Source organism: Budorcas taxicolor, chromosome 7 (genome assembly GCF_023091745.1).
Source record: "Budorcas taxicolor isolate Tak-1 chromosome 7, Takin1.1, whole genome shotgun sequence".
Taxonomy (NCBI): Eukaryota; Metazoa; Chordata; class Mammalia; order Artiodactyla; family Bovidae; genus Budorcas; species Budorcas taxicolor.
In genome coordinates, this window is record NC_068916.1 from 30,513,776 (window position 1) to 30,526,622 (window position 12,847).

Here is a 12,847-nt window from a genome sequence, read left to right on the forward strand (position 1 = left end):
AGCAGTGAGTGAGAGGGAGGATTCAAGGATAACTCCCACGTTTCAGGCCCCCAAAATTAGGTGGGTGGTGGAATAATATGAGTTTATTTCCTTCAGTGACTGACTGCAGTGGGGCTGAAGAAGGTCACTTGGAGATTTTACTGGGATAATGTGCAGTGGTCAGATATGGAGGATGTAAGATTTTACCAACAGTGTAGGAGCAAAGAAGCAGTAAATGCCCCCAAAGGCAGAAAACGTAGTTATCAACTAAGGAGAGATCATCGCAGAGATCCACACATTGCTGGAGACATCAGTCATCAAAACCCTTTCTGTCCACTGTCTCAAATACAGAAAATGAGATGCAAGTATTGAAAGAGGACCCAGGAGTCCTCTGGTTGGATGTGTTCCCTAAAGCACGAATCTTCTCTTGGAGGATTTTGACAGAAGCTTCTGTTTCTGTCCCAGCACTTGTAACTTTCAAGCAAGACCGCGTTTGGGAGTCATCTTTAATTATAAGAAACATCTCCTTACTTTACATGGAAAACTGCCTCATTTACCCACTGCTCCCAGTTTTGCCCTCTGGAGCTACACAGAGTAAGTCCAACGCCTCTTCCACATGACATTTGAAAGCTCTTATCATGTTTTCTCTAAGTCTTCTTTACTCCAGGCTAAAACTATACATCATTTCCTTCATTTGTTATTTTCAACGGACATGTAGTAACAGAAAGAGCAACGGATATTTATTGTGTGTTGAGATTGTGGGAAGGGGTAGGAATGTCTTCTCTGCTGTAATAGGATGTCTTTGCCCTTTGCCTCCTGAATGGAGAGGATTCTGAAGACCAAGAGGTGGCTGGAGACAAAGAAGACTGTGGGAGGCTGGGTGCCTGTTCATGGATGGCCACTGCACTGTGACACTTGCATTAGACCATGATGTAATTAAGAAATAAATTTTCCTGTATTAAGCCATTGAGATTGTGAAGTTTCTCTGTAAACAGCAGCCAGTGTAACCTTAACTAATATAGAGATTTATAGTAGAAGTCAGATGTATGTTGCAATGGCTTAGTGGCTAATTCTACAAGTTCTAGAAATTGTAGAAAGGGTCAGAGTGATGGTACATGTTGGCTACTAGCTGGATTTAGTAAGGTATTATAAGAAAGAGATAAGCTCAGGAAAGAATTGGCCAATTTCCAAGAAAGATTGAAATGACCAGAGAAAGTCCAAAGATCAAGGATCTTACAAAGTTGGAAAGGTCAGTTACTTCTGGATCCCAAAGATTAAGAGATGAAGTTGGAAGAATGACTTGGGGATAAGACTTCTCAGTTGAACAAAGTGACTCAGTCCTGGAGCAAAAGCCAGATTAAAGGTATATTACCCTACATAGGGACAGAGGAGCCTGGTGGGCTACAGTCCATGGAACTGCAAAGAGTCAGACATGACTGATCACGAGCACCCTATATACACTGACCTCGGAGAAGCTGCCATTTAATTAACAGAGAGGCACAGAGACAAGAAAGCAAAGAAATATGAATGTTGGAGACTAATATCTAAGAAGGAATTTTGTGTACAGTTTCCAGCACAAGGAATTAACAGGAGCAAATAGATCAGAAGCCTCCTAAGTTCCTGAGAATATTCTATTGCCAAAGAAACCCTGAGCCTAAACCAAAACACAAAATCTCTTTTGATTGTTTAAATGGTAAGTGTCCTTCAGGCTCCTGAACTTACATGATCAGAAAGCTGAACAGACTGAAAGGGATGCTCCTCAATATACAGCTTACATGTCCTTATGGAAGATTATGGGGAAATGTTCAGAGGGTGGAGCCAGATGTTCAGGTGGAAGACAATGGACAGAGGGTTTCCCATAGTAAACAGGACTATGGGGAGCCTCTTCTAGACATGAAAGAAAGGGTTATGTGTTTCAGAGCTCTTAGATTCTAAGCTAGAGGCTATAACTGGATGGGATTCGGCGTTCTCTCCTTTGGGAAAGAGATGGTGTGGAGCAAGAAAGAAGTGTGTAACTGGTAACCAGGATGTTGGACTATAACAGAGACTGCTATGTGTTCACCAAAACCCATTTCTTTTCCTCCCAGGCACTTGCATTTTATACACTTCCCAGAATCCCTTCTTTTAGGTATGGCCACAGGATTGAATTCTTGACAAGTGGAAATGATTTGTGTCACTTCCCTGCTGATGAGGTTAGGAGAAAGTAGTCTCTTACCTCATTTGCAGGTACAGCATTAAGACAGAAGGATCTTGAGTCCCCAAATGATGTCATGGAAGGCCATCTGAGGAGCATACACATTGGATTGTGATAGGGCAAGAAATAAATTCCAATTCTAACTGGGTCACTGAGAAGTCAAGAGTTTTTTTCTGTTCCAGCAGTAGGTCTTACCTTAATAAATACAATGCATTATCTCACTTAATATCCATTTTATAGAAGAAGAAACTAGAGAAGTTAAGTAACGTGTTCAGGATGACTCGTTAAGTAAGAGGGACATCCCTGGCTAGGATTTAAGTTTATCTGGTCTCAAAGCCCATGCTTTTAATCAATATGCTCCACTCTTTTCCAGAAGAGTGGGATTCTAGATCCTGTACCCCCTGGCTCGCAATCCCTGGGTTGTTCATGTTTTTTCAGAACTGAGCACAATAATTTACATAATAATTTAGGGGGATACAACTTAAATTTCTTCTGGAATCATCATCCGTAAATGAAGCCTAGGATCCCTCTAATTACGTTAGTGGCCGAGCCTCATCCTAGGACCACTGACTTTAATCAACCAACACTCCTAGACCTTCTCACCACTGCCAAGTCTCAGCCCCAGCTGGAACTTAAATAATTACTTTTAATCTAAGGGCAGATTTTAGAATCCATTCTGTTCAATTTCTTCTTGATAAGCTCAGTCCAGAGTTCCAGCCTGTCCACATATTTCTCATCCAGATGACTAGCCCATTTGGGACTAGCCCACACTGGGATAGAATCAGGCCTGAGGGAGGAGCAGTATCTTAGGATTCATACGATGATGAGTCATTGTGCAAAGGACTTTCTGGGTTGCCTTCCTTTAATCTTTTCCTTTAGAGATGAGAAAAGTAAGTTTGAGAGAGGTTAACATTGCACAGTAAGTGGGGCCCATCAGCAGCCCTAATCACTGAGTGATCTGAGTTGATACTTGACTTTTTCCTCTGAAAATGAAAGAGAACTAATATTTACTAAGCACAAACTTTGTGTAAGGTACTTTACTCACTCTATCGCCCTTAATCCTTACAATGATCCATGGTATAGTGAAACTTGGAATAATTCAAAGAAATTTTAAACATGAAATAGAATTATTTGGGGGAGATTCTCAATGTACTAAAAGAGTCTATATAAATAAATAATGGGGACAGAAAAAGGTCACCAAGTAGATACCCTGAGTCCAAGCTAGCTAGAGTGTGATTCTATGAAAGCAGAGATCTTTTTCTCCTGAGCACTGCCTGGCACAAAGTGCCCAGTAATGTTTGCTAAAATGCATACATCAGTGTGAACCTTAGTGGGCACACTAAGCTCTTCCTGAGACCAAAGTTTCACTCACACAACAAGTATTTATCAGGCAGCTACTACATACGATACACTTTTGACGGGGGAGGCATGGCTTAGGAAAACAAGAAATATTCCAAATAGCACACACATAGTCACTCTCTCCCCTTCCCTCTCTCTTTCTCTCTCATCCTGTCAATAAACAGATATTGACTCTCCCTGACTAATTTCCTTGGGAGTTGTGGAGTCGAGCTATACCCAGGCCAGCAGCATCTCGAAGTAGATGCGCAGATTCTTGTTCAAGAAGCCCTGCATTTAAACCCAATACAAACACCCAGACTTAACATGGTGTCGGGTGTTGATCCTCTTAAATCAACACTGGCAGATGTCCCACTAGACTGGAATAACTTAAGCATAACCATACTAGGGAGTGGGTAGGAAGACAATCCAGCCAGCCAGCCTCTCTCAATGCCATGGAATGTGTGAGTTCTCCAAAGTTCCCCTGAAACAGACACTAGGGGATGGATTCCACATACACCAGGTGGGGAGCCTTGTCTGACTCTACCAAATGGCAGCCCCTGTCTGTCGGGATTTTCCTCCATCCTGCTCCTGCCTGTGTCCTTTCTTGTTCTGCTCTAGTCTCCTCCTCCCCGCTCACCCCACCATTCTACTTCCTCCCTTCTGAGTCTCTTTTTCTCTTCTCTTCTTTCCTCCTTCTCTCCCTCCTTCCTTCCTTCTTTCTTTTCTAGATCTACATTTCAAAAATCTCTTTTCTATCACACTATTCTTTATCAGTCTCTCTCTAGAAGACACTGGAATTTAGAAGCTCCAAAGAGAAGTTAAGTACCTCCTTGTCCTTGCCTTGGAGTCTGAGATTAAAGCTGGCAGGGAAAACTCAGAACGCGATTTTTAGCAGCAGCCATTCACAGGCTACATCATACTTCCTGCTCACAAATCTACCAGCTGAGCTATTCACATGCTGTCATTTCAGGCAAAATTGTTTATGCATCACATAATGCCGGTCTATGTTGTGTCTGTTCGAGCCCTGGCCAGGGCTCTGTCCTGGATGGGATAGCTGGACCCAGACACATGGTCCACACAAAACATGAGCGATCCATATTTGGTCATGAGTATGCCTTAAACACAAATCGAGTTTGGCACAACCAGAGCTCTGGAAATCCAGCCCACAGATCAAGTCACACATCAGGGAAAATCAAAACAGAATTAAGTTGGCCACTTTTTCTTTGCACAGACACGAGAGGTATTTTGAGTTAAGTCTGTGAAACCTTGTTTTTCATGTTCAAGTCAGCCTTTGGGCATGGCCAAATGTTATCAGCGCCCCTTTTTTATTTAACTTTTTCCCATACACAAGTGAAGGAGGCCTAGAGGCAGACCCAAAGCATAGATCCAAAGGCAGTCCATGATCAAATCGTACTTTCTTTCCTAAAGAGTTCTGGGATCGCTGGATAAACATTCATGTGCCCAGGACAGTTACATATGTTCCTGCTCACTGGATGGGGGATAAAGTCTAGCCTGTGATTCTCAGAAGGGAAAAGACAAAGCACTAAATCTCAGAACAGAACACAGATTATTGACTCCCCGTTGTCCTTGGCCTGGCCTTCCATGGGCCTTGCAATCTGGAAAAATTTTGGACTTATCCTTCATAATTCTTCTCTGTGTCCGTTAGTCGCTCAGTCATGTCTGACTGTTTATGACCCGATGGACTGTAGCCCAATAGGCTCCTCTCTCTGTCCATGGAATTCTCCAGACAAGAATACTGGAGCGGGCTGCCATTCCCTTCTCCAGGGGATCTTCCTAACCCTGGGATCGAACCCAGGTCTCCTGCATTGTAGGCAGATTCTTTACCATCTGAGTCACCAGGGAAGGAACACTAGGAACTTTGAGTTCTCTACGAACTCAAAAATTTTAGTCACATTGATTAACTCTTTGTTGGCCTAATTTTCTTTCCTTCTAGGTCTTAGCTAATGTGATCCTTTCTCTTTCTACTTTCAACATTTCCCAACTGTAATCATCCTCAAGTCCCAGGTCAAATGTTAGTTCCAAATGGAAGCAATCACTCCTCTCTCTAACCATGTAGCACCTTCAGTTCAGTTCAGTTCAGTCACTCAGTCAGGTCTGACTCTTTGAGACTCCATAGACTGCAGCACCCCCGGCTTCCCCGTCCATCACCAATTCTGGGAGCTTACTCAAACTCATGTCCATTGAGTTGGTGATGCCATCCAACCATCTCATCCTCTGTTGTCCCTTTCTCCTCCTGACTTCAATCATTCCCAGCATCAGGGTCTTTTCAAATGAGTCAGTTCTTCACATCAGGTGGTCAAAGTATTGGAGTTTCAGCTTCAACATCAGTCCTTCCAATGAATATTCAGGACTGATTTCCTTTAGGATGGACTGGTTGGATCTTCTTGCTGTCCAAGGGACTCTCAAGAGTCTTTTCCAACATGACAGTTCAAAAGTATCAATTCTTCAGCACTCAGCTTTCTTTATAGTCCAACTCTCACATCCATACATGACTACTGGTAAAACCATAGCTTTGACTAGATGGACCTTTGTTGGCAAAGTAATGTCTTTGCCTTTTAATATGCTATCTAGGTTGGTGATAACTTTTCTTCCAAGGAGCAAGCATCTTTTAATTTCATGGCTGCAGTCACCACCTGCCGTGATTCTGGAGCCCCCCAAAATGAAGTCTGTCACTGTTTCCATTGTTTCCCCACCTATTTGCCATTAAGTGTAGCACCTTAAGACTCTTTAAAGATGCTTGTCATTTTCTACTGTGTCCAATTGTAACCTTAGAGAATTTTGGTGTCACTAGAGGGAGTGCTAGACAAAAAGAACGGAAAACTGCAGGACCTGCCAGTGAGTCTGATTCTAGAGATAGGAGTTTGTGTTTCTTGGTGCTCCCAACATCCCACTCCACTCCATCAAGTACCCTGTACCACCCTTTTGTAAAACATATATGTTTTTTCCCTTGTTAGTAGTTTGGAAGGTAAGAGAGCCAATCGCTGAAACTAGGAAGGAAACAAAAACAGCAGCATGTCAGGAGTGAAACTACAGGAAAGTTTTCTCCCTACCACATGTTCAATGTGAGGGCTTCCAAGTGACCAGTTTAGAAAAGGAAATGATTTAGGTGAGGGAGAGAAGTACTCCCCTCCCCCATCACACCCCCATTTATGCCAATGGGGTCCCTCAGGATGGGGCTGGTGATGCCAGAGAGACCAACCATGGGATTCAAGGGTTGGGACTTTGAGCCATGTGATATCAGCATCATCTATGAGGATGGGGACTGGAAACTGGCCTGTGTGGACAATGATTCACTCATTCATACCTGCATAACAGAACCCCAATAAAAAGTCTGGACACTGAAGCTGAGTGAGTGTCCCTGGCTGTCCTAAATCAGTGAGCCAGGAGGGTGAGGCTCACTGAGAGTACAGAAGCTTTGTGTGTGGGAACCTCCCAGACCTCATCCTGCGTGACTTTTCTTTCTGATTCTGATTTGTACCCTTTCACTATATGAAACTGTAATCATGACTAAAGCACTTTTCTCATCCCAGCAAAGTCTTATCTGCTTGTTGGATGAAAACAAGATGTCTTAAGACTAATTCTGTTACTTTCACCAATTTTAATAAGATTAAAATTTTATAAAAAGTCATATGCCTTGTATGCCCAGGTTAAAAAGAGAGTGGAAATGTATGCATCCATATAAACATTAATAGTTGGGACTTTCCCGGTAGTTCAGTGGTGAAGAACCCACCTTCCAATGCAGGGGGACACAGGTTTGATCCCTAGTTGAGGAACTAAGATCCCACAGGCTGCAGCGCATCTAAGCCTGCACGCCACAGCTACTGAGCCTGCACACTCTAGAGTGCCTGCTCTTCAACTGGAGAAGCTCCCGCATGCCACAACTAAAACAAGACCATGCACAGCGCTGACGAAGAGCCCACACGACTGCAAAGACCCAGCGCAGCCAAAACAAACGAATAAACAACCATACATGAAAAAATAATACAATTCAACTGCCAAAAAAAAGTAACGATAGTTATTTCTGAGCAGAAGAGAGGGAATTTTCTAAAATATATATTACTTTTTGTTTGCTAGTTCATTTGTTTATATTATATTTTGCGACCCCATGTATCTCCCAGATTCCTCTGTCCATGGAATTCTCCAGGCATGAATACTGCAGTGGGTTGCCATTTCCTTCTCCAGAGGATCTTCTTGACCCAGGAATTGAACACAGATCTCTTGCATTGCAGGCAGACTCTTTACCATCTGAGCCACTATGGAAGCCCATTTCGCTTTAATAACCTACTAAATAATGTGGGTTTGTGGGAAGGGATGTGGCAAGCTTCTGGGAACAGAAGGATGTCTTTCAAAGGCTAGATAAGACTTTGGGTTCTTTCTAGCACTGCTGAGGCAGAATCTATGTAATAACAATTTTCTCCTTTTGGTGTCATTTTGGCTCTGTGATCTTGGACAAGTCATTTCACCTCAACTTCACCATATGCTAAGTTGGGGCTTAAGCAAGATGCTGGGTAATATCTCTTTCCACTCTTAGCTTCGTGTATGTCTAAAGACTTAATTTCATATGCCCCTATCCCTAAAGCATCCACAGATGTCAGAGATGAGGAAGACGAGTTTCTGAAGAGGTGAGCCCTGCTAGGGGAATATTTGCATAAAGCTGATTTAGCAAGTGAAAAATGGACTGTGACAGATTAATGCTGGGCGGCTTGATCTGCTCAGTGTCTGGCCCACACAGCCTGGGTCTGATCAGATCTTCAAAGTCATATGGTCCCTATTTGGTTTTACAATAAATAACTCAGACTTATGAGTTAGACACCAATTAATGAAATCATCTAGCCCAGAGGAGAGCAATCCTCCTGGGCAGTCTTTTTGGAAGCACAGACCATGCACTCGGTTTGCCAAGGCTGGGGCTTTTATCCCTGCCCGTGATAGAAATGGTAAGAATCCTCCCAATTCCAGGTGACCTTTGCTCTAGATACACCATTGGTTACCAAAGAGGATCAAGAGGGACTGGCTCCCCACAGACTTTACTGAAGATGGAAGGCCACGTTAAATCCAGTCAGAGTTTGGACTCAATACTGGGAAATACTGGGGGTCAGCAGAGGAAGGGCACGTAACTTCTGCTAAAGCTAGGTTTACTTAATTTTGTTTATATCCATCCTGAAAGGATATAGAAATGACTCCAGGCAGCGTTGTTCTGGGCTGGGAAGTGCTTAATGCAGTGTCTTGAGGCATCGTGTTCCTGGTCGAGAAAGAAAACTATGGACGTGTTCATATATACTGAGAACTGAACCCACCACGGGTCTTCAATAAATATCAAGCAATCAATCAATTCTCCAGCACAGGGAAGCTTCCTGTTCCAAACATGCAGTCATGGAAGGGAGCTTGGCCCAAGACCTACCGATCTTCTCCAAATGATGTGGCTCCCAACTCCAGGAAAAGTTCTGGTTTTTTTTTTTTTTCCCATCCCACAGCAACTGATGGCACAATCCTTGGCAGTCCTGGAAACAGTGATTTCCAGATTAAGACACCAATGCAGTGAGGCTCTGCTACACACTGGTTGAACTTCTACAACTTAATGGAAAGAGAATCTTAAATTATCACCTGGCAGCTGATTGGAAGTGGCTGTACCTGTTTTCAGAAATGCTCTAAGCAAAAATTGATGTGATTTTTAAAATGGAAATCTATTGTATGGAACTCTTTAGCATGGAAAGCACTTGCTGGAAGATAGCCATAAACTACATTTATTTGATTCAATTTTGCATCAATCATCATGCCTCAAAGACGCCATTCTGCACTTTTTTTTTAGTGATACATAAATTATAAATTTTTACCTCTAAGTGTGGGGAAAGAGAACTTTAAAAACCCACTGTAACGGTTAATGAGCTCCTAACAATTGTTAAACACTGCTATTGCAAAAACGATTACCAGGAAGCTTAAACCTTGCAATTGTCCACTTTACAACTTATAATACTGATGTTTCACCAAATGCGAAATTCACCTCTGAGAGTTCCGCTTTTACATTGCTCTTTAAAATGATGCACATTTTAATGGTTCCTTGGGCACATATGATTTGCAAGACTGTTTCAGCTGTAACTTTATAGACCTTCTGATGGACCATTTGTCTTTGCCTTTTGGAGAAGAGAACTAAAGTTATGTGATCATATATGTTTTCTATTTAATAGCCATGTATCAAATCCCTACATACTCTTTAGTGTGGTGGGGTAATAATTTGATATATTAACTATGTGAGGTTTTCTCCTTTGCATTTATTTTAGCCCTGTGACCCTGTGAGTGTCTCCCATTAGGGCTATTAGCCATATGGTCTCCACTGGAGGGCAATTTCAGAGGGAATGGGTGAACAAGGGGGCAGATCATGAGTTTTTAAATTCCAAAGCTGCTTATCCTTGAGTCTGACAGAGGAAGTGATGAGAATCAGACCTAACTCATCTCTCTGGGGTTCTACTCCTCACCCTAACCCAAGATAGTGATCCTGAGCAAAACAGAGCTGAGATTTCTGGGTGGCCATAAGATGGGGGTGGATACTTGGCCCAGGTTGGGGGTGGGTAATGAGGGATAGTGAAATGGGCCTATTTTCCATAGAAACTGACAGGTGGCCAAGCGCCTTAGAATTCCTTTGTCACCATGCCTCTGGAAAGCAAGCTAACGGCATACAGCAGTGGAAAGAGAGGGAAGAGAGAGGATGTGCTCAGGAGGTCCTGAGGCCAGTAAGCAGCCACTGTAGAAGGAGATGCCGCCTGGGGCTCCCAGCCAGGGCTCTAATGAGGCATCATTCAAGTTAGCAGATGCCAACTAAAAAGACCAGCTAAGAATCAAAATACACAGCACCTCTTAGCAGAAGCCAGAACGCATAAGGCCCAAACACTTTTCACCTCCACAATCTTATGCACCCCCCTAAACTTACCCCAGACACCCTATTGCCAAGGAAGACTCTCTCAAGTCAACTGAGATGACGTGTTGAGAGTAAGGCCTTCTGAATCCCTAATCCTGCCCAGGAGAAGGAAAGAAAAAGGAAACCTTTAAGTGACTGAATCTGCCCTTAAAATCACTGATCAAATATCACAATTGACTAGACTGCATTTTGGCTGTCAGATGAAGACAGAAATCAAGTGTCAGGAATGGAGCCCAGTGTAGTGTGAAACAAATATTCTCCCTATTGCCCACATAAACGGCAACAACATACTGATCGGAAGATAGGCCAAGAAAACTTTCAGTAAAATCATATGTATAAGGTTTCCCTGGTGAGTGGAAAGTCACCCTAAGGCTGGGGTTCCAGTCTCAGCCCTGCCACTCACTAGCACTAGGTGAGCCATCTTTCCCAGACTCTGTTTTCTCATGTGTAAAATGGGGATGAATGACACTGCTCTGTCTCATGACGAATTGCACAGAGTCAAGGTGAAGAACAAATAAGAAAGTGAGTGAATGTACCTCTTAGGCTACAAAATAATTTAAACGAAAGATATTTCAACTATTTCTTTCCGAGCAACAGAAACATGGGGAGATTAGCTCCAAGAGGCAACAAGAGCATTCGGCCGTGTATATGTAGGTCATTCAAATGGTCTGCCTTAGGGATCCAAGAGGCAAAAGCTCACTTGAGATTTTAAATAATTCTTAATTGGCATATTAGGAGAATGGTTGGTAGTCGGACTATTTTTCAACACTATGATTTTTCATCACATCTAAATCCAATAAGTGTGGAAAGCATGACATCTCCCTCCCTGACCAACACTCAACATACCAGTGAGAAAGCCCTGGAAATTGGTTTGGTCCAAACATGTGTTCCTCTTTCTTTTATAAGGCAGATTTCTGACTCTCTGTATCACACTAGTTCTTCATATCAGAAGACTGTATTATAAAGTTAACAACTAATCTAAATAAGAAACGTCAATCCTCTCATGCTTCATCTCAAAGAAAGTAAATCAGATGCCAAGAAGCTATGAGATACTGAAAAGAAATGGAACCATAAAAAACAGGACCGGCTGATGGATAAACAAAGTCTGGGAGTGGTGGTCAGTGAATACAGAGGAATTATTCAGCGTGTGCCCCAATGCCTGTGTGGCCCACACACACGATGCCTGTGAGGGGCCATACACACACTCAGTTAACTTAGAACAGCGCGGCCACACATACTCAGGCGGGTCTGCCTTTCTGTGCGATTCAAAATATTATAAAATTATTTCTTGCACATGGAATATTTATTATATATTGCTTTACTATACAATGAAACTTTTATACATACATATTACTGTACTTTACATGCATTTTAAGGAGTTTTCAAGGATAACTGGACTATACACATTTCTTGCCTTAAATAATACTGATTTTGATCTCCATATAAAATGGAACTTCATTCATAGCTTAATAGTCAATTCTTGCTCAATTGACAAAACTCAAAACATGAAAGCATTGTGCAACTCTCTAAGGCAGAGTCAACCATATCTACCAACTTTTAGAGAAGTAAAATTAATTCCAAATTTATTTGGAAGTGAATATCCATGCCTTTAAATAAGACCTTTAAATCCAGACCTTTAAATAAGATTTGTACCTCCTCTGTTAATCTGTTTATTTCACTCCCAGTTAACCCAATTCCAGGGCTAACACCGTATCTTCAAAATCCTCAGGAACTTGGCTTCCAGAAGTACTGGCTTCACAAATGGAACAGAAGGTAGGGTGAGTAAGGCATCACATACACAACCAAGGCTTGACATAGGGCAGAGGCATCCGATTTGAAAATCAATCCATTTTAATCACATTGCAAATTAGGAAGATAGACATGCATCCCTAGGAAGGGGTAGTGCAGGCAGGAAGTCAGAAAATAATCTTCAATGTCCTCTTTTGCTAACAGTCTCTGGAGAGCTACATGAATTTTTGGTGAGAATATTTCTGCAAGTGCCATGATAGAAAATTACTATTGACCTTTTCAATAGGCAAAATTGTGATGAAATCTGTTTTTCTGATGCCTTTCAGACCGGTTACTTCTAAACACCAGCAAATTCTGGAATTAGAGAATGACTGTAAACAAGTATTCTCAGCTCAGCAGAGACTCAAGAGGACGGATACACTATGGTTTTCATATTCAGAGGAGGCAAGTGGAAAATGATGCCAGCAAGCAGCATTAATTTGATCCCTAACAACCATCATTCATGGCAAAACTAAGCTGAGAAACTTCATATTCAGAAATGCTGGGGCTATAAGCTTCACCAGCTATGGCTCCTGGGGAATATATTTGTTAAGGTTCAGTGCTTGCCTACTGATTATGTTTTTAAAACAGTTACCTAAAATGCACATTTTAACACT